The sequence below is a fragment of the Dermacentor andersoni genome, chromosome 5 (assembly GCF_023375885.2).
Source record: "Dermacentor andersoni chromosome 5, qqDerAnde1_hic_scaffold, whole genome shotgun sequence".
Taxonomy (NCBI): Eukaryota; Metazoa; Arthropoda; class Arachnida; order Ixodida; family Ixodidae; genus Dermacentor; species Dermacentor andersoni.
The window spans coordinates 202,535,310-202,560,572 of record NC_092818.1 but is presented as its reverse complement, the minus strand read 5'-3'; the positions used below and the strand labels follow the sequence as shown (position 1 = coordinate 202,560,572).

The 25,263-nt window shown below is 47.9% G+C and overlaps 1 long non-coding RNA gene and 1 pseudogene across 2 annotated transcripts in view; one reads left to right on the top strand and one right to left on the bottom strand.

Annotated features, from left to right (window-relative positions):
- Positions 1–25,263, bottom strand: part of LOC140218652 (uncharacterized) — a 119,172-nt gene that overhangs the window by 68,880 nt on the left and 25,029 nt on the right. The window lies entirely within an intron of this gene.
- LOC126532269 (uncharacterized) lies at positions 10,436–11,679 on the top strand (annotated as a pseudogene).

Sequence of the window (25,263 nt, the reverse complement as noted above, 5' to 3'; positions counted from 1 at the left end):
CCTCTCGCCTCCCTCCTCCGCGCAGCGCCCGTAGCGGTCACTCTTGCCGCTACCGTCCACTCCGCCCTCGCCGTCCCTTCTCCCGATGTCGCGGCAATTTATATAGGTGTTCTGTGGCGGGCACTGCCGCCGCTGCCGCGGTGGCGACGGCGGGCGCTCCTTGTCGCTTCGCGCGTGATCCACGGCTCTCCGCTCCTCCGTCTCCGCGGCGCGTGGCTGTGCGGCTCCGTGTCTCTCGCTTCCCCGGATGCGGGGCGCGTTCCTCAGTGGCATTTCTCGCCTCTGGCAGTGCTTGAGCCTGGCTGACCTTCTCCCACCTCCTCTCTTGCCCTATAATTGCCCTTACCTGGCGCAGTGCCTGCTGTGGTGACTCGAAAGACATAGCGTTTCGTCCCCTTATTTCTACTTCCCATCCCAACCTTGTGCGGTGTTACGTATTCGGCGGCAGGACGACCGGCCCGAGGAACAGACGACCCACTCAGCGCCAGGAAGGAAATCGCCTTTATTCCTTCAGTGACGTGCTTTTTGTGCGCTAAGTAGCCAATCAGAGGGTGGCAAAATAATAAGAAACGATATCGTGGCTAGAGGGGTAATCTTATCTGCATGCCGCAACGTCAAATGTGAACAGCACCGCGAGTGTTACAGCGGCCACATTGAGGCCTGTCTGTGAGTGAATGAGTGTGTGACCTCTACTCAATACCCCTGTTCTCGACCCGTTTCCTCATTTCACGTCCGAGGAAACATTAAATAATGATTGCTAATCTCACCCTCCCCTCTCCGCGGCGATGACCCACTATAAGATCGCGCGTCGCCGGAGCGCCGGCTCGATAGCGGTGGATCGCGGCGTGTGCTGCCCAATCGGAAACGCAGAAAGGCCTCCGTTCGGCACTGCGTATTTTGTATGCGGTTGCTTGTTGTTGAAATAAGGCAGCAACTGTGCTCAAAGATCGCATTACCAAGAAGCGTGCTCAACGGCCGATTTGTTTCTTTATTCTTTGCTTGCGAAAGCAAGCCAACGGTGGCGCGCCCTCGAAAGTTTCCGTTGACGCTCAGTCTGATCGGACGATTGCCTGTCCGCGCTATCACTGGACAGCAATCGTCCAATAGGAAATACAGCAATAAGAGAAGCGGCATTGTTCAAAAAAAGGGGCTTTAGTTTATTCGAGAGCAGCACATACCTATCGGCACATACCGAGAGACCCAACTTGTGAAAGTCCATTGGAGAGATAGACATTGCCAGTATCAGTGACCCATGCTTTTTTTCGACGCTTCCTTTCGAATCCGGTTTCCCCAGCACAGCGGCTGCACCCGTGTCCTATTACACGCCGTCTCTTCACATATTTATTTCCTTTGTGGCAATTTGTTTGACATGGAAACTTAGATCGCCACTTAGATCAAACAATGTCAAATGACAGCAAGCAGCGCGTCCTCACTACCGCTCGACAACCACATACGCGTGACGCAACGGCCCGCTTGATGTGGCTGTCCGGCGGCAGTATGAACGCTCTGCTTGCGATCATCGTGCATTATCGGATGTTTCGCCACGTCTGGTGAAACTGCCGTAGACAAAAGACATAAAGAGAGAGTGGCTGGGGTTCAACGTGGCTTGAACAACAGAAAAGTTTATAACAGCTTTGTCTTACCAGTACTCACGTACGGGGCAGAAACCTGGAGGCTTACGAAACGGGTTCTACTTAAATTGAGGTCGACGCAACGAGCTATGGAAAGAATGATAGGTGTAACGTTAAAGGATAAGAAAAGAGCAGATTGGGTGAGGGAACAAACGCGAGTTAATGATATCTTAGTTGAAATCAAGAAAAAGAAATGGGCATGGGCTGGACACGTAATGAGGAGGAAGGATAACCGATGGTCATTAAGAGTTGCGGAATGGATTCCAAGGGAAGGGAAGCGTAGCAGAGGGCGGCAGAAAGTTAGGTGGGCGGATGAGATTAAGAAGTTTTCAGGGACAACATGGCCACAATTAGTGCATGACCGGGGTAGTTGGGGAAGTATGGGAGAGGCCTTTGCCTGCAGTGGGCGTAACCAGGCTGATGATGATGATGATGAACATAATTATATTAGCGAAAGCGCTGTTAAGCATGGATGAGCACGACGAAGTTGATCCGATGACGACGATAGGAAATGGGTGCCAAAGTGGGATTTGACTGTCATTACACAGATGGCAGCACTTGCTCTACAACGGCAAAGTTGCCAGTGAATGTGGATAAATGGCTAAACTTCGTATTTATGATACTTTTATGGGAAAAAAAGGCGTTTGGAACGTTTCCACGCGCAATCGCCCAATGTGATTCCATTTGGAAGTCATGGTTAGACACGGTTCTTCAGTGTTTCTTCCCGGCAAGCTATATGGGCAGGGTGCTCAGACTCAGCCTGGCGCCTGCGGCAACGAATTGACGCGCTCGCACCGGCGCGTGCTTCGTCCATGGCGAGACTGAGGGACCAAGCGTCACCGAAGCAGCTCTTAGTCACGTGGTACACAGCGGCGATACTCGAGCGAGCGCAGCTGCGGCGCCTCCCCGCAGCGGATCACGTGGCGCGACGTCACATTTGCCACACTTGCGTGCCGGCAGCTGAAGGTCGAACACGCGCTGAGATTAACCTTGGGAGTTTTACCTCGAGCAGCAGAGCTCTCGCTCTAAAAACGAAAGAAAAAAGAATTAGCGAGCTGGCATCGAACCCAGGGACCCAGCGTAGCAATCGGAGATTTTACCGCAATGCTAACAAAACAGCCAACTTGCAATCGTCTCTGCACTTGTATTATTAGTCACTAACTGAAAAAGTTTCTGCCGCAGGAGTTTTGCTGATTTCGACGTTCCTGAAGGTCTATTCTCGTGGTCTACGTACGTATACTATACTTTTTACATATAACGTGTTGAACACGCAAAGTCATTTCCGAGCGCCTGCTCCGTTAGAGGAACGAGCCCTCAGCCGCGTTGGCACTGACTGCCATCGAAGTAAGCTCATGCACGTAGATTTTCTCTCACGTCTGAGCATTACTTCACCAATGCAGCATTCACTACCTTAAGTAGACGAAACAGCATCAAAGTATAAGTGTGTGCGGAAACGACCGAAAATACTTTTAAACGTTGCAGAGTCATGACGTCTCATACGACGTCTTAACTTGCGCTACTTATTGTCATGTTTTTTATGAGTGGTCTTCATAGGGGTATGATTTAAGTAGTCTCCCGAAGAAGCCGCAAGAAACTTGTGAGCGACAAAGCAAATGATACCACAATGGTCAATGGCGCCTTTTCGCGAACGACATCTGAAGGAGACTTGAAGAGTAGTCAGTAGAGCTAACTATTAAGGAAAGGTCATGCTTCTCTACTTCAGTTAACGTTTCTGTTAATTTGCGAATAATAGTTTCGACTTCTTTGTAATTGCGAAATGCTGCAACATGGACGCATTTCCGCCAATCACTTAAGTGGATGGGTAGCGCAGCGTAAATGCATGATTAGTCCATGTGCAAGAAGCACACGTTATCATAGTATCGCGTCGAGAAGCATCAAATGGAATGCGCTTTTCTTGCTGCGAAAGCGCGCATCATGGAAGCAGATGCGGTGGTGGTTGCCGCAGTCATGAGCACGCCGACCTGCGTCGGATGCCGCCACTCAGACACCCTGCACCGCAACACGAAAACGATGAGCGCTGACGAGAGGGAAACGTGTATTCGGCTGATCAGCGTGCATACACGTGTCGTATCTTAACGTGAAACATGCCACAATCAACGACGTATGTCGGATGTACGTACGTACATAAAACAACTGCCTAATCCATCTAAGGTACCTGTAAAAAGTAGAAAGGATACGTAGGACGACCTTTAGCCAGAGGCATGTGGAAAAGCAGTGGAAGTTGTGCGTTTGTGAAGCTGAGAAAAAGAAACATTATGGCTGTATTGACGTAGAGCAGCAAACGAGGCTTTCTTTTTCTTTCTTTACGCACCGCTTCACGCGTTATTGCTTAAGCGCACGAGAAACGTGTCATGTTTTGAACCGTCTCTTGTAGTTTGCGACAGGCCCGGACCAAACGCGCATTTTATTCACGGAAACTAGCGTCAAACTGATCAACTGTATTGTGTCTTTTCATGTTTGCTGTAGGACACGGTCGATGTATTCTAGTCGAGCAAGGAATTTTGCCAGAACAGCGTTACGTAAGCAGCTTGCAAAGCCCAAATTTAGTGAACCGGAACGTAGTGAGTCACTTTGCAAAAATTTAAAAAAAAAGCGTTTGCACATTCTTTAAAAGAGTTATGCTGTGGCCCACAGGACGGGGCAGCTGCAAATCACAGGAAGCGTGCCATTTTCTTCCGTTCGGGATTACGTCCCTCAGTTCGCGTGTCACGCACGGCCTAACCGAGCGATCAAAGATAGAAGCGCAAGAAACATCAACACCAGTAATAATAACGGCTATGTATTGCCACCGAAGAATTCAACAGAAAGAATCGGCCAGCGACTGGGCCTTTATATGGTTCGACTGCGACCACTCAGCTTCCTGCACTATATGGGTGAGGTTCTCAATCAATAAGCCAGTGCCTAGCACGCACCGAACGCTACTGCTCTTGCTGCGGCAGTATGCGATAGCGTTGTTCCCACTTAATGGCAGGATCGAGAAAGAGGAGACTGCTGCGCCTCGCCGGTTATTGGAGGGAACAAATGGCGAAAGAAATCAGATAAAACGCAGTCTCTTTCTTGTTGCTGCATGCCTTCGAGCAACTACAGGCCACGGGTCATGGTTATGTGTTCATTGCATCATTACGCGTAGGTTATTTCCTGTTCCACCAGCCTGCCACACAGTCAGAGGGCAACCAACAACGCGCTACCTGTATTTTAGTAGCAGCATATATCTTACCACGCTGCAGTCGATACACCTACGAGTGTTGCTGAAGTTTGGTGCACATGTAATCGTTGAAGCCCGTCCTCTACTTTGCTCTACGAACTGGTTCTGGCTGAAGTTACAAGTTTAAAAACACTGTTATATTGTATGACTTAAAGCGGCAAGCGCAAGTAATACGGGGTGCAAGTTGGAAAGCACCCAAAAAGTAAAGATAAAACAAGTTGGTCGCGGCCGACCTTTGTTATTCTGAAAACTATGACAGAAAGTAAATGCAAGTCGATCATTAGGCTTCAGGAAAAGCGTGAAGTGTGAAGCTTGATGAGTTCGTTAAATTCAGATTCGCAGTGTGATCGAGAAAGTTACAAAGTGCGACCATATGCAAATATCAAGAAGTGCCGTGCCGATGCCTTTTGGGCAGAACAAAATTCGCCGCAAACCACAGCTGCGCCGACATGACACAGTCATCAATGTCGCTCTTTTTCGAACGTATGGTACGATATATGGGTTAACATTTTGCATGCAATGTCACGGAGTTTCGGGGACAACGACAAGCCAACATCGACACGGCGAGTGTGGATCGCAAGTCCTTACCGTCCATACGATTACGCTCAAAATAAAGGGCGAAAATAAAGAATTCAAGGTCGTTTGGCAGGAGTGCCCAAAACAAAGGTGAAGGTATGCAAGCAGGCAACTATTGGGAAGATATTGCTGTGCCCTACCCAAGTAAATGAAGATGAATTCTTAAGGGATGGGAAACTAAGCGCAATGTCATCATTTTTGTTTGTTTACGTGTTTCAAGATTCCGAAATGGTTTAACGTAGGCAACATATGCAAGTTCAGTTTCAGTTTCTGCGAGGAAATCGCTGTACAGGAAGACAGCGCGCCCCCAGAAAAAGGCGCAGTTAAAATTTCTAGGTTAAATTTGCGAGAACAAAAATTAAAACTCAAATATGTTTTATTAGTGAAAAATTTCATCGATGAGCGAAACACCATTCGAAGTTTTTGGTTTCTTTTACTGCGTATACTGTGCATGCACAATGCAGGCCTATCTTACAAAATGTGATATTGTGAGGATCTACGTACATACGTTAGATGCAGGGTGTCTTTTATAGCAGCATCCAAATTTTTAAAAATGGCGTGATAGCGCAATTCTAACCCTTGATCTAAAGTATGAGGCGGCCATTACTTCAACGAGAAATCGAAATACTTCATTGAATAATTAACACATTTACGCTAATTAACGATATAATTATTTAGTTTAGGGCACACATTCCTGGTCTACCAATTGCAACTAGTGAATGTGCAAGGCATATCGACTTGGTATGAATTTTCAAGACTACGCCAGTTTCGAGATATGAATTTTCAGTGTCCGACAAAATACATTGGCGTTCCAGTTACTTCTCAGCTTCAATGCTTCAAACCGGTCCCATCCTCAGTATGTCGATATGCCTTGGATGCTCACTAGCCGCAATTCGTAGATTTCAATCTGTGCCGTAAAGTAACTGATTAAAAAATCATGAGCCATTCCACTCTGTGAAGGTGGTTGACCAGCGAAGCTGTTTAGCATATGACACGGAGGTGACACACAAGTTGGAACAAAGGTGCCATCTCGTTTATTGTCTTGATGGGTGGTCATCGTGACGAATTGCACGCACACTCATTTATTGCCTTGATCGGTTGTCATTATTTCACTCGCAACTGTAGTCACATTCTTTGATAATGTCAAATCGATGCATGTACGCAGCTGCATGGTTGGCCGGATCGGTGTGGCATCGCAAGGAATATGTTTGCAACACGGAACGCGTAAACCGCTCCCTTTTTGGTGCCGACACAACCACATTCAAATCGCCGACAACGACAACAGGGGTAGTGTCATCGCAGCTAATTCATGCAAAGTGAGATAGCCATGAACCTTACGGGACTATGAGCCATTCCGTTTTTTGCTTGCTTACGGGGGTATACGAGCCATTGGGTATGAGCCATTGACGATGACAGTTTTCGACGTGTTGTTGTGTATGTTGTATGCGTGATTAGAAAGAATTTAAGCACTGTTCGCTTCACTTGATTGAGTGCTTGTAGCCTCTGCATAAACGGGGCTATGAGTGGGCTGGACGGAGCGGCAGCCATGCAACCGCTTCAAAACCCGTTCTTGTTTGTTGTGCAGATTCTGGCGTTCCTCGGCACGTGGCAGCCCTTGGATTCCTTTTGCGAAGCTATAATCGTGTCTTTATCACCATGTTACGTCAGAGATCAACACTATGGCGGAAACGCCACATCATCAACCCTTGACGCGGTGTACATCGTGCCCCGATTTGGCTGGCCATTCCCATCGCCTACGACACCAGTCAGCCGGACGTACTTAAGAGCGACGCTTTCATCGGGCCACTTCAGTGGGCTGGACGGAGCGGCAGCCATGCAACCGCTTGAAAACCCGTTCTTGTTTGTTGTGCAGATTCTGGCGTTCCTCGCCACGTGGCAGCCCTTGGATTCCTTTTGCGAAGCTATCGTCGTGCCTTTATCACCATGTTACGTCAGAGATCAACACTATGGCGGAAACGCCACATCATCAACCCTTGACGCGGTGTACATCGTGCCCCGATTCGGCTGGCCATTCCCATCGCCTACGACACCAGTCAGCCGGACGTACTTAAGAGCGACGCTTTCATCGGGCCACTTCAGTGGGCTGGACGGAGCGGCAGCCATGCAACCGCTTCAAAACCCGTTCTTGTTTGTTGTGCAGATTCTGGCGTTCCTCGGCACGTGGCAGCCCTTGGATTCCTCTTGCGAAGCTATCGTCGTGCCTTGATCACCATGTTACGTCAGAGATCAACACTATGGCGGAAACGCCACATCATCAACCCTTGACGCGGTGTACATCGCGCCCCGATTTGGCTGGCCATTCCCATCGCCTACGACACCAGTCAGCCGGACGTACTTAAGAGCGACGCTTTCATCGGGCCACTTCAGTGGGCTGGACGGAGCGGCAGCCATGCAACCGCTTCAAAACCCGTTCTTGTTTGTTGTGCAAATTCTGGCGTTCCTCGGCACGTGGCAGCCCTTGGATTCCTTTTGCGAAGCTATCGTCGTGCCTTTATCACCATGTTACGTCAGAGATCAACACTATGGCGGAAACGCCACATCATGAACCCTTGACGCGGTGTACATCGCGCCCCGATTTGGCTGGCCATTGCCATCGCCTACGACACCAGTCAGCCGGACGTACTTAAGAGCGACGCTTTCATCGGGCCACTTCAGTGGGCTGGACGGAGCGGCAGCCATGCAACCGCTTGAAAACCCGTTCTTGTTTGTTGTGCAGATTCTGGCGTTCCTCGGCACGTGGCAGCCCTTGGATTCCTTTTGCGAAGCTATCGTCGTGCCTTTATCACCATGTTACGTCAGAGATCAACACTATGGCGGAAACGCCACATCATCAACCCTTGACGCGGTGTACATCGTGCCCCGATTTGGCTGGCCATTCCCATCGCCTACGACACCAGTCAGCCGGACGTACTTAAGAGCGACGCTTTCATCGGGCCACTTCAGTGGGCTGGACGGAGCGGCAGCCATGCAACCGCTTCAAAACCCGTTCTTGTTTGTTGTGCAGATTCTGGCGTTCCTCGGCACGTGGCAGCCCTTGGATTCCTTTTGCGAAGCTATCGTCGTGCCTTTATCACCATGTTACGTCAGAGATCAACACTATGGCGGAAACGCCACATCATCAACCCTTGACGAGGTGTACATCGTGCCCCGATTTCGCTGGCCATTCCCATCGCCTACGACACCAGTCAGCCGGACGTACTTAAGAGCGACGCTTTCATCGGGCCACTTCAGTGGGCTGGACGGAGCGGCAGCCATGCAACCGCTTCAAAACCCGTTCTTGTTTGTTGTGCAGATTCTGGCGTTCCTCGGCACGTGGCAGCCCTTGGATTCCTTTTGCGAAGCTATCGTCGTGCCTTTATCACCATGTTACGTCAGAGATCAACACTATGGCGGAAACGCCACATCATCAACCCTTGACGCGGTGTACATCGTGCCCCGATTTGGCTGGCCATTCCCATCGCCTACGACACCAGTCAGCCGGACGTACTTAAGAGCGACGCTTTCATCGGGCCACTTCAGTGGGCTGGACGGAGCGGCAGCCATGCAACCGCTTCAAAACCCGTTCTTGTTTGTTGTACAGATTCTGGCGTTCCTCGGCACGTGGCAGCCCTTGGATTCCTTTTGCGAAGCTATCGTCGTGCCTTTATCACCATGTTACGTCAGAGATCAACACTATGGCGGAAACGCCACATCATCAACCCTTGACGCGGTGTACATCGCGCCCCGATTTGGCTGGCCATTCCCATCGCCTACGACACCAGTCAGCCGGACGTACTTAAGAGCGACGCTTTCATCGGGCCACTTCAGTGGGCTGGACGGAGCGGCAGCCATGCAACCGCTTCAAAACCCGTTCTTGTTTGTTGTACAGATTCTGGCGTTCCTCGGCACGTGGCACCCCTTGGATTCCTTTTGCGAACCTATCGTCGTGCCTTTATCACCATGTTACGTCAGAGATCAACACTATGGCGGAAACGCCACATCATGAACCCTTGACGCGGTGTACATCGCGCCCCGATTTGGCTGGCCATTCCCATCGCCTACGACACCAGTCAGCCGGACGTACTTAAGAGCGACGCTTTCATCGGGCCACTTCAGTGGGCTGGACGGAGCGGCAGCCATGCAACCGCTTGAAAACCCGTTCTTGTTTGTTGTGCAGATTCTGGCGTTCCTCGGCACGTGGCAGCCCTTGGATTCCTTTTGCGAAGCTATAATCGTGTCTTTATCACCATGTTACGTCAGAGATCAACACTATGGCGGAAACGCCACATCATCAACCCTTGACGCGGTGTAAATCGTGCCCCGATTTGGCTGGCCATTCCCATCGCCTAAGACACCAGTCAGCCGGACGTACTTAAGAGCGACGCTTTCATCGGGCCACTTCAGTGGGCTGGACGGAGCGGCAGCCATGCAACCGCTTCAAAACCTGTTCTTGTTTGTTGTGCAGATTCTGGCGTTCCTCGGCACGTGGCAGCCCTTGGATTCCTTTTGCGAAGCTATAATCGTGTCTTTATCACCATGTTACGTCAGAGATCAACACTATGGCGGAAACGCCACATCATGAACCCTTGACGCGGCGTACATCGTGCCCCGATTTGGCTGGCCATTCCCATCGCCTACGACACCAGTCAGCCGGACGTACTTAAGAGCGACGCTTTCATCGGGCCACTTCAGTGGGCTGGACGGAGCGGCAGCCATGCAACCGCTTCAAAACCCGTTCTTGTTTGTTGTGCAGATTCTGGCGTTCCTCGGCACGTGGCAGCCCTTGGATTCCTTTTGCGAAGCTATAATCGTGTCTTTATCACCATGTTACGTCAGAGATCAACACTATGGCGGAAACGCCACATCATGAACCCTTGACGCGGCGTACATCGTGCCCCGATTTGGCTGGCCATTCCCATCGCCTACGACACCAGTGAGCCGGACGTACTTAAGAGCGACGCTTTCATCGGGCCACTTCAGTGGGCTGGACGGAGCGGCAGCCATGCAACCGCTTCAAAACCCGTTCTTGTTTGTTGTACAGATTCTGGCATTCCTCGGCACGTGGCAGCCCTTGGATTCCTTTTGCGAAGCTATCGTCGTGCCTTTATCACCATGTTACGTCAGAGATCAACACTATGGCGGAAACGCCACATCATCAACCCTTGACGCGGTGTACATCGTGCCCCGATTTGGCTGGCCATTCCCATCGCCTACGACACCAGTCAGCCGGACGTACTTAAGAGCGACGCTTTCATCGGGCCACTTCAGTGGGCTGGACGGAGCGGCAGCCATGCAACCGCTTCAAAACCCGTTCTTGTTTGTTGTACAGGTTGGTAAACACTAGTCGTTGCACGCTAAGCGATCCAGTAATATCTGTCTGCTGCTCTTCCCAAGCCCACAGGTGATTCTTTGTGATTCTTTTTGAGTGTATATATGTTGTTAAATTACTTATGTTAGCTGGTGATGTGGAACAGAACCCTGGTCCTCAAAAGGAGATTCTAGACGCCATTGCCGTCGGCTAAAAGTGACGCACGCCATACCGAGGCAATAGGGATGCTATCAGAGGTCCGAGCTAATCAGCAAAAACTTGAGGAAAAAGTTTCCAGCTTAGCCAGTAGGCTCGCAACAGTTGAATCCCTAGTGGAATCATATGAAGCAAATCAGAATGGTGTTGATCTACCTAGAGTAGTCGATGAAGCTGTGCGAGACCAAACTGCAGCAATAACTTCTCGGTTGGACGAGCTGGAAGACAGCTCTCGCCGTGACAACCTTATATTCTACGGGATTCCTGACGTCCCAGCTGAGAACTGGTCCGAATCTGAAACTAAAGTTCGAAACTGCCTTACCAGTTTACTACAGATAACTTTAATAGACGAAGCCATTTCCCGCGCCCACAGGCTGGGTTCCTATGCAGTAAATAAACACCGGCCCATAATCGTAAAATTCTCGTCCTCAAAACTTAAGCAAAAGGTTTTAACTGAGCGAAAAAAATTCAAAGGTTCTGGCATTTCTGTTAGCGAAGACTTCTGCCGCGCCACACGCCTGTCACAGAAAAAATTGATTGAATTCGGAAAGGCTAGCGGACAGAAATATGTGCTACGGCTTAACCGTCTACAAATCGACAAAAAAACTTATGTTTACTGTCCGGTAACTGATCGAGTCTGCGAAATCCACACAAGCGAGCTTCGTTCAACAAATTCTGTCCCAAATGCACCTTCTGATGGCCCTAGAAATCCACAAACATAGCGGAGTCATGGTCCGGTGGCAAAAAATATTTCTTTTGTATTCAAATATTCGCAGCGTATGCAACAAGCGGGATGCTCTACCTTCTGTCGTCGACACGTGCAGTGCCGATATTGTTATCCTGACAGAGACATGGCTTTCTAGCAAAATTGAAGACCGTGAAATTTTGGAATGCGAGGGTGTTTACCGTTTCTATCGACATGACCGTGATGTGCGGTGTGGTGGTGGTGTACTTATCGGTGTTCGTGATTCGATTACCGCTGCTGCAATTGAGCTTGCGTCACCATTAGAGCTAGCGTGCACGCGCGTAGGCTTCGAACGCAAAAATTTTATCATTTGCGTCGTTTACAGGCCCCCTTCCTCACCTAACACATTTTGTTCAGACCTTCACGATGCCTTAAATAGTCCAATTTTACGGTTCCCTTCCACGCCACTAATACTCCTTGGGGACATTAACTTTCCTGGCATTAACTGGCATACCGATCCCCCTTCAACCCAAGAGTGGTGTTCTGAATATTCCGAATTCATCAGCATTTGCCTCGATTGTAACCTGCACCAGCTTGTTCTGAAGCCTACTCGATGTTCTGCCCACTCGGCTAATATCCTAGATTTAATCCTTACTACATCCCCGGAATCTGTTTCGCCCCTAACTTACCTCCCGGATATTAGCGACCATTGTATAATCCAGTGTAATTTGCAGTTAACCAACCATCCCATCTGTTACCTCGTCGAAAGCTATACGTGATTACAGAAATGCTGATTTTGCCGCTATTAATAACGAACTAGAAACTTTCATCACTGACTACATTCCAAGTTTCCACACTCGATCGGTTGAAGAAAACTGGTCAATATTCAAATAAAAAGCCAACGTCTTAATTAACCGGTACATCCCGCAAAAACGTATTTATTCTAATTCTCGCGCACCCTGGTTCAACTCGCGTCTTAAACGTTTACTGAACAAAAAGAAAAGGCTTTTCCGACGAGCAAAACTAACTGGCAGTCATCAGCGTTGGAATGCTTGCACAATAGCACTGAGCGACTGCAAGAATGCTGTAGCAGAATCCAAAACATTTTATGAGCACACGTTGCCTTCTTTCTTGAAAGACAACCCACGGAAATTTTGGAGTGTGGTCAACGGTAAGAAATCTAGTGCCATTGAACTGTGTGATCTTAACAACGAACCTGTCGATAGCAGTGTCTGTTGTGAAGTATTGAATGACGCGTTCATCTCTGTATTTTCGGATTCTGTGCTGTGCGCAAGCGGTGTTTTTTCTGATGTGCATTATTTTCCAATGCTTCCTATTACCATTGACCTTGATGGCGTTGTAAAGTTGATAGAGACCTCAAAAGTTTCTGCATGCAGTGGAATAGATGGTATCAACACGAAATTTAAGGGAACTAGTACTTATTCATCTATAACTCTGAGCGAAATCTTTGCTCAGTCACTTCAAAACACCATCCTTCCGAATGATTGGAAGGCAGGGATGGCGATTCCCGTACATAAGTCTGGCAGTCGGTACTCCCCACTTAATTACAGACCTATATCCCTAACCAGCGTTCCCTGCTAATTAATGGAGCACATAATTTACTCACACCTGGTTTCATTTCTCGAGTCAAACTCATTTTTCACCCCCTACAAACACAGATTTAGAAAACACTATTTCTGCGAAACACAGCTTTTGTCATTCACTAATGATTTATTCCAGGCGATGGATCAGGCACGTACCCAAGGGGGGCCCGCCCCCCCCCCCCCCCTTTCGAAATCAAGTGGCATACCCCCTCCCCACCCACGCCACCACTCCTCACACATTCCTAAAGCGCCGCCAGATCAATGTTGAGACTTGGCAGCTGTTCATCGGTCAGCATTATGCTGCCTTTTTCACTCTTTTTAGATGGCGGTTGTTATCGGCATCTCTTGTAATGTGAAGGACAGTTTTCTCATAGATTCCGCACCTGCGCGATTAACTCGAGATGCGTTCAGTTGTCACCATCTATTCAACCGTCACGCGCATAGCTGTTGCTTTTGTTAGTTCAACCTTCTTTGTTTAGGCTGATCCTGGGACCAGGAGAGGGATGCGGCTGTTACTCAGCTGGTCTGTACTCTCATGGAACAAGTTGCGGCGGGAGAAAACGCCAATTGCGTTTAACTTATCCCTTTGCTTCATTATTTCCTTGAGTTACGGCTCGCCGCGACGCTGGCAGATGCCCGGAACAATATACACGTGATATGGGTTAGGTAAGGTGGGAAATAAAATAATGTGAAAGAGCGTCCATCATGAAACCCTGCAATAACCCTTAAACCCATAAGCAAGATGACTGTCGCCCGTTACCTCGTCTGTTTTTCCCTAATTGTATAGCACTTTTCGTGCAAAATTGGCAACTGGAAACAAAAATCGCAAGGAGTTGAGAAATTAAACGATCTACTAAGGGAGAGAGCCAAGGCAACAACCAAACTGCAAGCAAAAGCGAATAATAAAAAAGTTAACCGTTGTTTATGAGCATATTTATGGATCAACATCTGTTTACTTAAAAAGGAAGTAGATAAAACGCCGCCGGAAGTGGAGAACAATTACTTGTTTTGAATGACGCTTCTACAGTTATCGGTCGAACCGCCTCACGTAGCCACTTCTCTGCTGCGATTATGTGGGTGTTTTTCTAACCTTTCGCGGTGAGCGCAGTACGTCTAGAATCGCAGAGTCCTGCGCTCTACGCGTTTGTATGGGACTGGCGGCCGCACAGCGTTACGCAATTCGCGGAACTGTAAAAACTGATCAACAAGGCGAAAGTAACTGATATTCGAAACTATAACATGAGAAAGACTGAAGAAGCCGTAAATATGAACGCAGCCCGAGATCAGTAAAAAAGAAACCTGGCATAGGACAAACCATGATGTATGCACTAAAAGATACGAAGGATAATATCATCAGCAATCTCGAGGATATAGTAAAAGCATCGGAAAAATTCTAAGCTGATCTTTATACAGTACCCAGAGGAGTCACGATACCTCACTTAGAAACAGTAATGAACAGGATACAGAAACTCTCCTATAACTAGCGATGAGGTCAGAAGGGCCCTGGAAGACATGAAACGATGAAGAGCGGGAGGAGAAGGTGGAATAACAGTCGATTTAATCAAAGGTGGAGGAGACATAACGCTTGGAAAACTGGCGGCTCTTTATACGAAGTGTCTATCGGCTGCAAGGGTCCCAGAAAACTGGAAGAATGCAGACATTATACTAATCCACAAAAAAGGAGACGTTAAAGAATTGAAAAATTATGGGACGATTAGCTTACTCCCTGTATTATAAAAAATATTTACCAAAATAATCTCCAAACACTGGACTTTAGTCAACCAAGGGAACAGGCTGGCTTCAGGAAGGGATACTCTACAATGGATCACATCCATGTCATCAATCAGCTTATCGCGAAATCTGCAGAGTACAATAAGCCTCTCTATGTGGCTTATATAGATTACGAAAAGGCATATGATTCAGTAGAGATACCAGCAATCGTAGAGGCACTACGTAATCAAGGAGTACAGAACGCTTACGTAAAAAGCTTGGAAAATATTGCTACATGCGTGTGGTACTTGTTTGTTTGAACGAGGCGCGTAGGCGCCATCACTCCAGAAAAGAGGAGGAAGAACGAACTGGGCTCGCGCTGTGAATCTAACCGGTCAACGCTGCAACCGTTGTTGTAAATATAATCTGTAAATAGTTTCTCGTCTTACTGACTCGTCCTTCGCGTAAGAATATCTACAGAGGTTCTACAGCTACCTTAATTCTACACAAGAAAAGCAGGCTGATACCTATAGAGAAAGGGGTCAGACAGGGAGACACAATTTCTCCAAAGCGTGCTTAGAAGAATTCAAGCTATTAAACTGGGAAGGCTTAGGCGTAAAGATCGACGGCAAATATCTCAGCAACCTTCGGTTTGCCGATTACATTGTTCTATTCAACAACAATGCAGACGAGTTACAACAAATGATTGGAGACCATAACAGAGAGAGTGTAGGAGTGGGGTAGAATATTAATATGCAGAAGATGAAGATAATGATAAATAGCCGGGCAAGGAAACAAGATCGCCAGTCGGCCACTAGAGACTGTGAAGGAGCACGTTTACCTAGGTTAATTAATCACAGGGAACCCTGATCATGAGAGGGAAATTCACAGAAGATAAAAATAGGTTGGATCGCATACGGCAGACATTGCCAGCTCCTGACTGAAAGCTTACCATTATTATTGAAAAGTAAGGTGTGCAATCAGTGCATTTTGCCAGTGCTGACATATGGGGCAGAGACTTGAGAGCAAGTTAAGGACCGCGCAAAGAGCGATCGAACGAAGATTGCTAGGCATAACGTTAGGAGAGAAAGAGAGCGGTTTGGATCAGAGAGCGAACGGGTATAGACGATATTCTAATTGACATCAACAGGGAAAAAAATGTAGCTGGGCAGGTCATGTAATGCGCCGGTTAGATAACCGTTGTACCATTAGGGTTACAGAATGGGTACCAAGAGAAGGGAAACGCAATCGAGGACGACAAAACACTAGGTGGAGCGATGAAATTAGGAAATTCGCGGGCGCTAGTTGGAATCGGTTGGGGCAGGACAGGCGTAATTGGAGATCGCAGGGAGAGGCCTTCGTCCTGCAGTGGACATATAACAGGATGATGATGATGATGATGATGATGATGGTGGGCCCCCCCGAAAAAAAATTCTGGGTACGTGCCTGCGATGGATGCTAACTTTGTTATTGACTGCATTTTTTTAGACTTCGCCAAAGCATTCGATACTGTTTCACACGAATTACTTAACTAAATTAAGTAACCTCAACATTGATCCTAACGTGCTTGCTTGGATCAAGTGTTTTTTTGTCTAACCGTTTCCAATTTGTTTATGCTAATGAATACTTCTCTTCCACTGGTCGAGTAACCTACGGTATACCGCAAGGCTCGGTTCTAGGACCATTATTATTTTTAATTTATATTAATGACCTCCCAGACCAAATTAAATCATCGATTAAGTTATTCGCCAATGACTGTGTTCTCTATCGTGTCATTTCTAACTCTGGCGACTGCGATACTCTTCAATCAGACATTGGCATAGTAACATCATGGTGTGCTAGATCCCAAATGAAGCTCAATTCTAATAAATGTAAGGCGATGCGTGTGTCCCGTGTTGTAAGAAATACCACCCTTCCTACGTACAATATTAACAACATACCTGTAGAAAATGTATCATCATACAAATATCTTGGTATCAACATTACACACAATCCTACATGGAACATTCATATAAATTACATTTACGGTAACGCTAATCGCATGCTTGGGTTTTTGCGGCGTAATTTTTCATCTGCAGCTGTCAAGTTATTTCTGTACAAATCTTTAGTGAGGCCTAAACTTGAATATGCATGCTCCATTTTCGACCCTTCTACTCTAAAGCTAAAAAACACCATTGAATCCATTCAAAACCGAGCTACTCGTTTTATTCTTTCGAATCATTCTCTTCATGCAAGTGTCTCATCAATGAAACTAACCCTTGACTTGCCTAACCTAGAGTTACGTCGTAAATACTTTCGCTTATGCCTTTTTCACAAGATTTATTACTCTAACGAAACACTTAAGGATGAACTAATCTCCCCGCCATCATACATATCGTCACGCACGGATCATCGTTTTAAGGTTGAAGTTCCAACTTGTCGCACCAACGTTTATTTTGATTCCTTTCTACCAAGAACGACGAATGACTGGAACCGCCTCCCTGCCTCCATCACTGCCATTTCTGACGCCACGAACTTCAAGAATATTGTTAACGAATTTATTCGTAATAATAACCACTCCTCTCTTTAATGCCCCCGGGCCTTGAGAGTATGACAATAAATAAATAAATAAATGAGCCTTTGCATTTTTTGCTTGCTTACGGGAGCATGAATGATTACGGGGGTATGAGCCATTGATGATGATAGTTTGTGGCCACGGCAAATAAAAATGCATGGAACCCTAGCCATATACAGCTTCGCTGTAAAAACTTGACTCGCCATCCCGGCCCTGCAAAAGAGGATTCCCAGCGAAGCTGTTGAACACTACCGCTACCACTCCCGAGTAGGGTATTCGATGCTTTTTTGCTTTGGAGTAATGTGAGTAATGGTAATTTAGAGTAATGTTAGTAAGAGAGTAGTGGTAATTTTGACAGCACGCCGCCGCTGGTCGTATTACCATTTCTTTTGCCGTTTGTCGCTCCTAGTATTCACGTTGCTCCTCGGGAGCCTTAACTATGCGTTGCCTACCAATTGCGGTGCTGCAACAGGAATGAATCAGTCGCTAGGCTGGTTCATTTATATAAGTAAAGCAAGCGACGCCACTCCCCACGTCGCAAGCTGCCGTCGCCCCGGCAGCTTGCGCAGCAGTAATCTTTACCGGGAAGGGGAACGGCGTACATGCTTCGCATTGTTATCAGGAGCACCTTATTCTCAATTAGCTTGTTCGGATGCTTGTTTTTGCTTTTCATTTATTGAAACGAATGCTGTTTTCTATGTTGTACGCGTACTTCCAAGCAATGCATGCATTTTTCGCTTCACTTTAGTGAGTGCTTGAAGCCTGTTTCACCTCCGCCGCAGGTCGGCCTGGCGTTGCACTACCTCCGGGATCAGTCCATATTTATGTCCATGGACATGGACAGCAAAAATTCCGACCAACGACCAATTCCGCACTACTTTAATCATTGAAGGGTTTTCATCGCCTGTAGAGCAGAGTTGCGCGTCTGATTGAACGCGCCGCACGCGACCCTATTCGCCAAATTCTGGTCACATACGAAAAAAAAAATATATGTATTTTTTTTTGAGGGAAAGCCAACCTCACGGCTGCGCCTGCGCTGCCGCGCGCCACGCCACCGCCTTCGCGAGCCTCTGCCACGCCAGTGTTGGATACGTCGGGTTGGTAGGCACGTACCCAGGATGTTCTTTCCTTTTTTTTTTATGGGGGGGGGGGGGGCAACCCAAGATAACTTTTTATGCAAATGAGGGGGGGTACCTTTACTAGTACAAATTTGAATAACGCCCACCATTCGCCATAAATACGCGTAAACCCACAAAATAGAAATGAAATAAGGCGTATTTTACAGGTACGCCTGTGCGATACACCTCTCCATTACTCGACAAACAGAGAACCACGTCTAATCGACTCGCGCAGGAAAGAACCGCAGGAAGGACACTGCCAAGAACAAGTGAAGAAGCGAAAATTTAAAATAAAGATTACTTTACTGGAACAGAACTTAAAAACCAGCAGTTCGCAACAAAGGCACATAGACCGCGCGGAGTTGTGTTACTCCGCCAGCCAATCACAGAAGCAAACAAAATCGTCGTCATGCGGCCTTTTCAAAATGGCGTCGTACTTGATACCTCCGGAGCGTCTGCTGTTCTTGAAGAGTCTTTTCATAGGCAGACGCAATGAGGTGTACGACAAACATGGACAAAACGTATGGAGTCTGAGCATTTCACTCTTCAAAAGCCTGCGGTGCAGTTCATTTCACTGCTGAACTCGTTTTACTCATGAAACTTCACTGCCAACTGAAGTGAAACTTCACCACAAATAGTTGTAGCGGAGCAAGCATGTTATTTCAGTTCAATAAAGAATTAGACACTCGCGATTCCAATATTATAGGCGAGGGAAAATGTATAAAATTACGCTCTAATTATTTTATTTTTGTAGCTGCCGCCTTATTTGTGTAACAGAAAAGATTTGAAGTACGAATATTTGCAGCCTCGCGGAGGAACAGTGGCTGGCGGTTATGAGGTCGTGGACGGGGCTTCATTGCAGACTTAAGTTGTATCCGACTATAGTAGTGTTTTTTTAAATTAGCTCTGAAAGAATTATACAGAAATATATATTTGTGGAACAATCACAGGTTCTTTTGGATCCCTCGTTTACTGCTCTAACAAGTTAAGTGCCACAACCGACTCGTATTATTTTGGAAGTTACGTAACGATGCGTGGCCGCCAGTCGCGTACAACCGCGTATGGCACAGGAAGCTGCGTTTCTAGACGTACTGCGCCCACCGCGGAAGGTTAGAAAAACACCTACATAAGCACAGCAGAGAAGTGGCTACGTTAAGCAGCTCGAATGATAACTATAGAAGCGTCATTCAGAACACACGGAATTGTCCTCCACTTCTGGCGGCGTTTTCTGTACTTCCTTTTTAAATAAAAAGACGTTGATCCATAAATATCTTCATAAACAATGGTTAAGTTTGTTAGTTTTCGCTTTTTCTTCCTGTTTGGCTGTTGCCTTGGCTCTCTCTCCCTTGGTAGATCACTTAATTTCTCAAATCCTTGCGACTCTTGTTTCCAGCTAGCAAATTTGCACGAAAAGAGCTGTACAATTAGGGGAAAACCAGACGAGGTATCGAGTGACAGTCATATTGCTTACGAGCTTAAGGGTTATTGCAGGGTTTGATTAAGGACACTGTCATGCATTATTTCATTTTCTACCTTATCTAACCCATATCCCGGGCATATGGTTCCGAGGATCTACCAGCGTCGCGGCGAGTCGCCACTCGAGCAAATAATGAAACAAAAAGAAAAGTTAAATGCAATTGGCATTTTCTCTGGCCGTAACTCGTTTCACGTGCATACAGACCAGCTGACCATGAACTGAATCCTGGTTCCTAGAAAAGTCTAGACGAAGAAGGTTGAACTAACGAAGCAACAACGATGCGCGTGACCATTGAATAGACGGTGACAACTGCATTCAGCTCGAGTTAATTGCGCGGGCACCGAATTGATGAAGAAACTGGCCTCCACATCCCAGGAGACGCCGATAAATACCGCCATCCTAAAAAAAGTGAGAAAGGCAGCAAAATGCTAACGGCCGAATAATTGTCAAGTCTCAACACTGATTAGGAGGCGCTGTGTGAGAAGTGGTGGCGTGGGCGGGTGGGAGGGGAGGTATGCGTCTTAATTTCGGGAGGGGGGGGGGCACGAGCCCCCCCGGACCCCCTATTGGATACGTGCCTGTAGTTGGTATGTTGTTTATCTGCAAACGCGCATTGGATAACCGTTGGGTCTAATTTACAGCACGGAAGTGGTCGTACGTCAAATCAATACTTCTGACTTCTGTCGTCGCCGTGGTAGCTATTCGGCTATAGCATCACTCGATGTCGCGCGTTCGATCCCCACCGCGACAGCGCGATTTCGACGGGAGCGAAATACAAAGACGCTCGTGTACTTAGATTTCGGTGCATGTTAAAGTCGGCCACTACGGCGTGCCTCCTATTCCGATTGTCGCTTGGCACGTACAGCCCCATAAGTCTGCCAACGCTTCTACCGCAATGCGATGTCCCATGTGAGGCAATGACAATGCCCAACCCTCTCATAGGCTATGAATAACAGCACACAATGCCTCAAGCGAACATGTCTCCCTGTGCGTTCTGTGTACTATACAGACAAACAGCAGTGGTAGACACAAGGTAACGTTTAACATCAACTCACCACTCTCTTATTGGACTAAACGTTGAAGAAATTAAACATTCGCCATCAGTATCACCGCTAATTATCGTAAATCAAAGCAAACAGCACAGAAAGCTTCGTTTATATCGATTGCCACAGTGCGTGGGATCCACATATATTTTTTTCTTTTCTGTCTTGTTAATTTTCCTATAAATTTCTCTGTGTGGGGCACTTAAGTGACGCCGACAAGCGCTCAGACAAAACCTACGAGACGTACTCGTCAACAATGCTCGCTGTTAGCACGCAGAGGAATCAATAGCAAGAGCCCGGCGCTAACTTCACTGCAGAAAAGCATGCAAAAGAGTGCGGCAACATATGCCGCCGATAGGCACGGCTGAACCAGCCCAACGAACGAAAGAGGCTGTGAGAGGCAGAACGGGGAACGAGAAGCCGAGTCGAGCACACAATGACACGTACATTCACGCAAGCAGGTATTCATGCTCAGAGCCATGTGATTTTTACGTCACAAATATAAAAAGGATAGAAGGCTGTCGTCACTACATTCTTTGGCATATTATGCCAAAAAGCCTCTCAGTGGTTGTTGTTGTTATTGTCTTTCTTCTTACTGCGGCGGTAAAATACTTTGAAATAACCCATCGTTCTTTCCTAAAGAATGCGTGACCAACGGTCACCTGAAAGCAAGCGCAGGTCGGCGGCAGGCAGCGGCCACGCACTGCGTGTAAGTGCCATCGCCGATTCGTATTCACCCGTGGTTCTCCTTCGGTCGCCGTGAATAAGAGATGGCAGCCTAGCGGCCGAACGCGAGTGTTGTATACGCCATTATTCGGGCACATCTCCGACGGTCCATTTGTGCGCACCCAGAAAAAGCAGGTGGCCGCCATCTCGTTGTTTTGACATTGCTCAAGACTATCTGCGAAGCCCTGAAGGACATCGTTTGTTCTCACTTGGGCATTGTGTAGTTTTGGGCTTTTGGGAGTCTCTCTGATAGCAGAACGGTCACTAAAGTCCCGCAGGTGTGCTTATTTCTAGTTCTCTCCGCGTCCTCTCGCTATTGCATTTCCAGCTATGGGCTCATTTGCCCACTGTGCGTATACGGCGTCGATGCTATTCTGTAGCCTCGCTATAACCTCTCGGTCACACCGAGCTCCCTTGCTCCGAGCAATCATTGCTTTTGACACTTTTGCGTTTGATTCGCACCCTCTCCGTCCGTGACAATGCACTTTTACTATAGGCGTTCCGTCTTTAGGCGTCGCTTCACCTCTTCGTCGTCTTCTACACGCCGACAACGGCCACCTACGATGCGAGTGCGTGCAGCGAAAACACGTGCCATTATTTCGTCGTCTTTTCCTCCAATACGCCGTTGTCCTCTTAGGGGGGGGGGGGGGGGGGCGCACCAAACAGCGCGCGTTGTTTAAAATGTTTCTACCTTGTATCATTATTCCCCCTCCAAAATGCATCATCCCGATGCGTTAAGCGACGAAATTGTTCACAAGCTGTTGTCCATACTAAAGTGGTATATGGCACAGAATAGATGTTTGGTAGAATATTCACTACCTCTTATAATATGGCTTCAGTCTGACCACACGTACAGTTTCTGTGCGATGCCGGCATCGTGATGAGCTCACTTATCCTTCTGGCGTAACTTCTTAGTTCAGGGTACTGAGGCGGCGAAGCACTCGGTATAGGCAAAAATAACGGCGCAAAAGCTTTTTTGACAGAACGCGCGGGAGTACACACCCATACTCTGTCGCCTGGTGCATACTCGACTTCCCTTCGCCGCAAGTTGTATCGGTCCGCTTCGATGCGCTACCTTTGTTGAATGCGATGTAACGCCAGCTGACTTGCTTCTTCGGCCCTCTGTGTAAGGTCGCTGATGTCAGGGTTCTGTTCTGTACGGTCGCTGACAGGCAGCATTGTATCCAAGGGTGTGGTAAATGTTCAACCAAAAACAAGCTGGAATGGCGTTGCTTGAGTTGTCTCTTTCAATGCGGTATTTTAGACGAATGTTGCATCTTGTCCCATGTACGGTGCTCTAAGTCTACGTAAATTGACAACATATCGGTCAGCGTACTGTTCAATCGCTCGGTTAGCCCATTTCTTTGAGGGTGATAGGCAGATGTTTTCCTGTGGCTGGTATGAGTCAGTTTCATAATGGATTTCGTCAAATCGGAAATGAACGAAGTTCATCGGTCCGTGGTAATGATTGCAGGGGCACCGTGTCATAATACTATCTCGATGACAAGGAATTCAGCCACTTCAACGGCCGTTGCACTGATTATAGAGAATGTCTCGGCATATCGGGTTAGGTAATCTATCACTACTACAATCCATCGTTTCCCTGATTACGATGTAGGAAAGAGACCGAGTAAGTCCATTCCTACTTGTTCGAACGGGGATGCTGGGGTTCTATTGATGGAAGGAGGCTTGCGGGTTTTAATGGAGGCCTTTTGCGTCTTTGGCAATCCCGACACGTTCGTACATAATGCTGTCCTAAATTCAATAGCTTTGGCCAGTAGTACTTAGCATGAATTCTGGTGAACGTTCTGCTCACTCCGAGGTGTTCTGCTGATGGGTCATCGTGACAGGCATCCAAGATTTCGGATAGCAAAGCTGAAGGAACGACGAGTAGAAATTTCTCTATGCTATGCTCAAAATTTCTTTTGTACAGGATGCCATTTCCCATCCCATATGACAAACCCAGGCAGAAAACTCGCGGAACATGGACGGGGTGTCCCTCCAGGTGCCTGATAAGTAGGAGCAACTCGGCGTCAGACTGTTGGTATTTCGCCATCTGAGATGTGGTCACGGCTCCAAGAAACGGAAAGTCGTGTCCATCTTTCGCAGGAGCAGATTCGACTGGCGCACGTGATAAACAATTAGCGTCACTGTGCTTGCGACCTGACTTGTACACGACCGTTATGTCGTATTCCTGCAGCCTCAGACTCCATCTAGCAAGTCCTCCGGAAGGATCTTTCACGTTTGAAAGCCAGTACAATGAGTGATGGTCGCCGATTGCTCGGAAAGGTCTACCACATAAGTATGGTTGGAATTTTCCTATGGCACATATTACTGCGAGGCATTCCTTTTCTGTGGCTGAATAGTTGGTTTCAGCCCTCGAAAGATCGAGTGCGGCTAGCGTATGCAATCACTCTTTCCTCTCCGTTTTGCCATTCAACTAGGACGGCACCGAGTCCTAAATTGTAGGCGTCTGTGTGGATTGTTAAGAACGGCCAGCTGCAGTGCAAGTTTTGCCGGCCAGTTGCGACAGTGGCGGCAACTTTCCTGGAGCGTCGCCGCAAACCTCTAGCCACGGCATGACTAAGTCGACTGTGTGTGAACAACGATACGTGCGTCCTCGACTCTCCGTCGCTGGAGCCGAGTTTGACGAAGTCGCCATTGTGACTAAACGGGCTCGGCGGACCAACTATTGTTACTGAGCCCACGGGAACGTCTACTGAGACCCCTTCCCACGCACCGACCAAGACGCCAGACAATGGGCGGCCGGCGGGCGCGCTGCAGCTCGGGGAATAAATGCCCCTACGGTGCCGGGTCGTCTCCCCTACGGTGCCTCGTCTCCCCTACAGTGCCTCGTCTCCCCTACGGTGCCTCGTCGTCTCCCCTACGGTGCCTGGTCAACTCGCCTACGGTGCTTGGACGGCCGTTTCCGTCACCTGGGTATCCGGGGAGGACCGAGTGTCTATAAACCGCTGTTGTGCGGCTGCTCAGGACACTCTCTCTCAAGCAGTCATGTTAGACTGATATCAATACTGTAAGTAAACCGATATTCCTCATAACTGCGAGTCGGTCTAGTTGGAACAGATTCATCTTAAAACTTTTTGTGCGCAAACAAACAGGGACGAAGAATAGGGGCAACACAAGGACGAGCGCTTCACAAGGAAAGCGCTCGTCCTTGTGTTGCCCCTATTCTTCGTCCCTGTTTGTTTGCGCACAAAACGTTTTACGGTATTCCTCGTTCTCGATGAGAAGCAGTCCTTCCCTTCATCAACGTCCTCAGCGTGGATCAGTTGGACGACGGCATGGGCCAGCTACCTTCTAATTCATGCCCGACTCCAATCTTGACAACGGATCTCGAGCGACGGGATTGAACCCCCAATCATAACAAC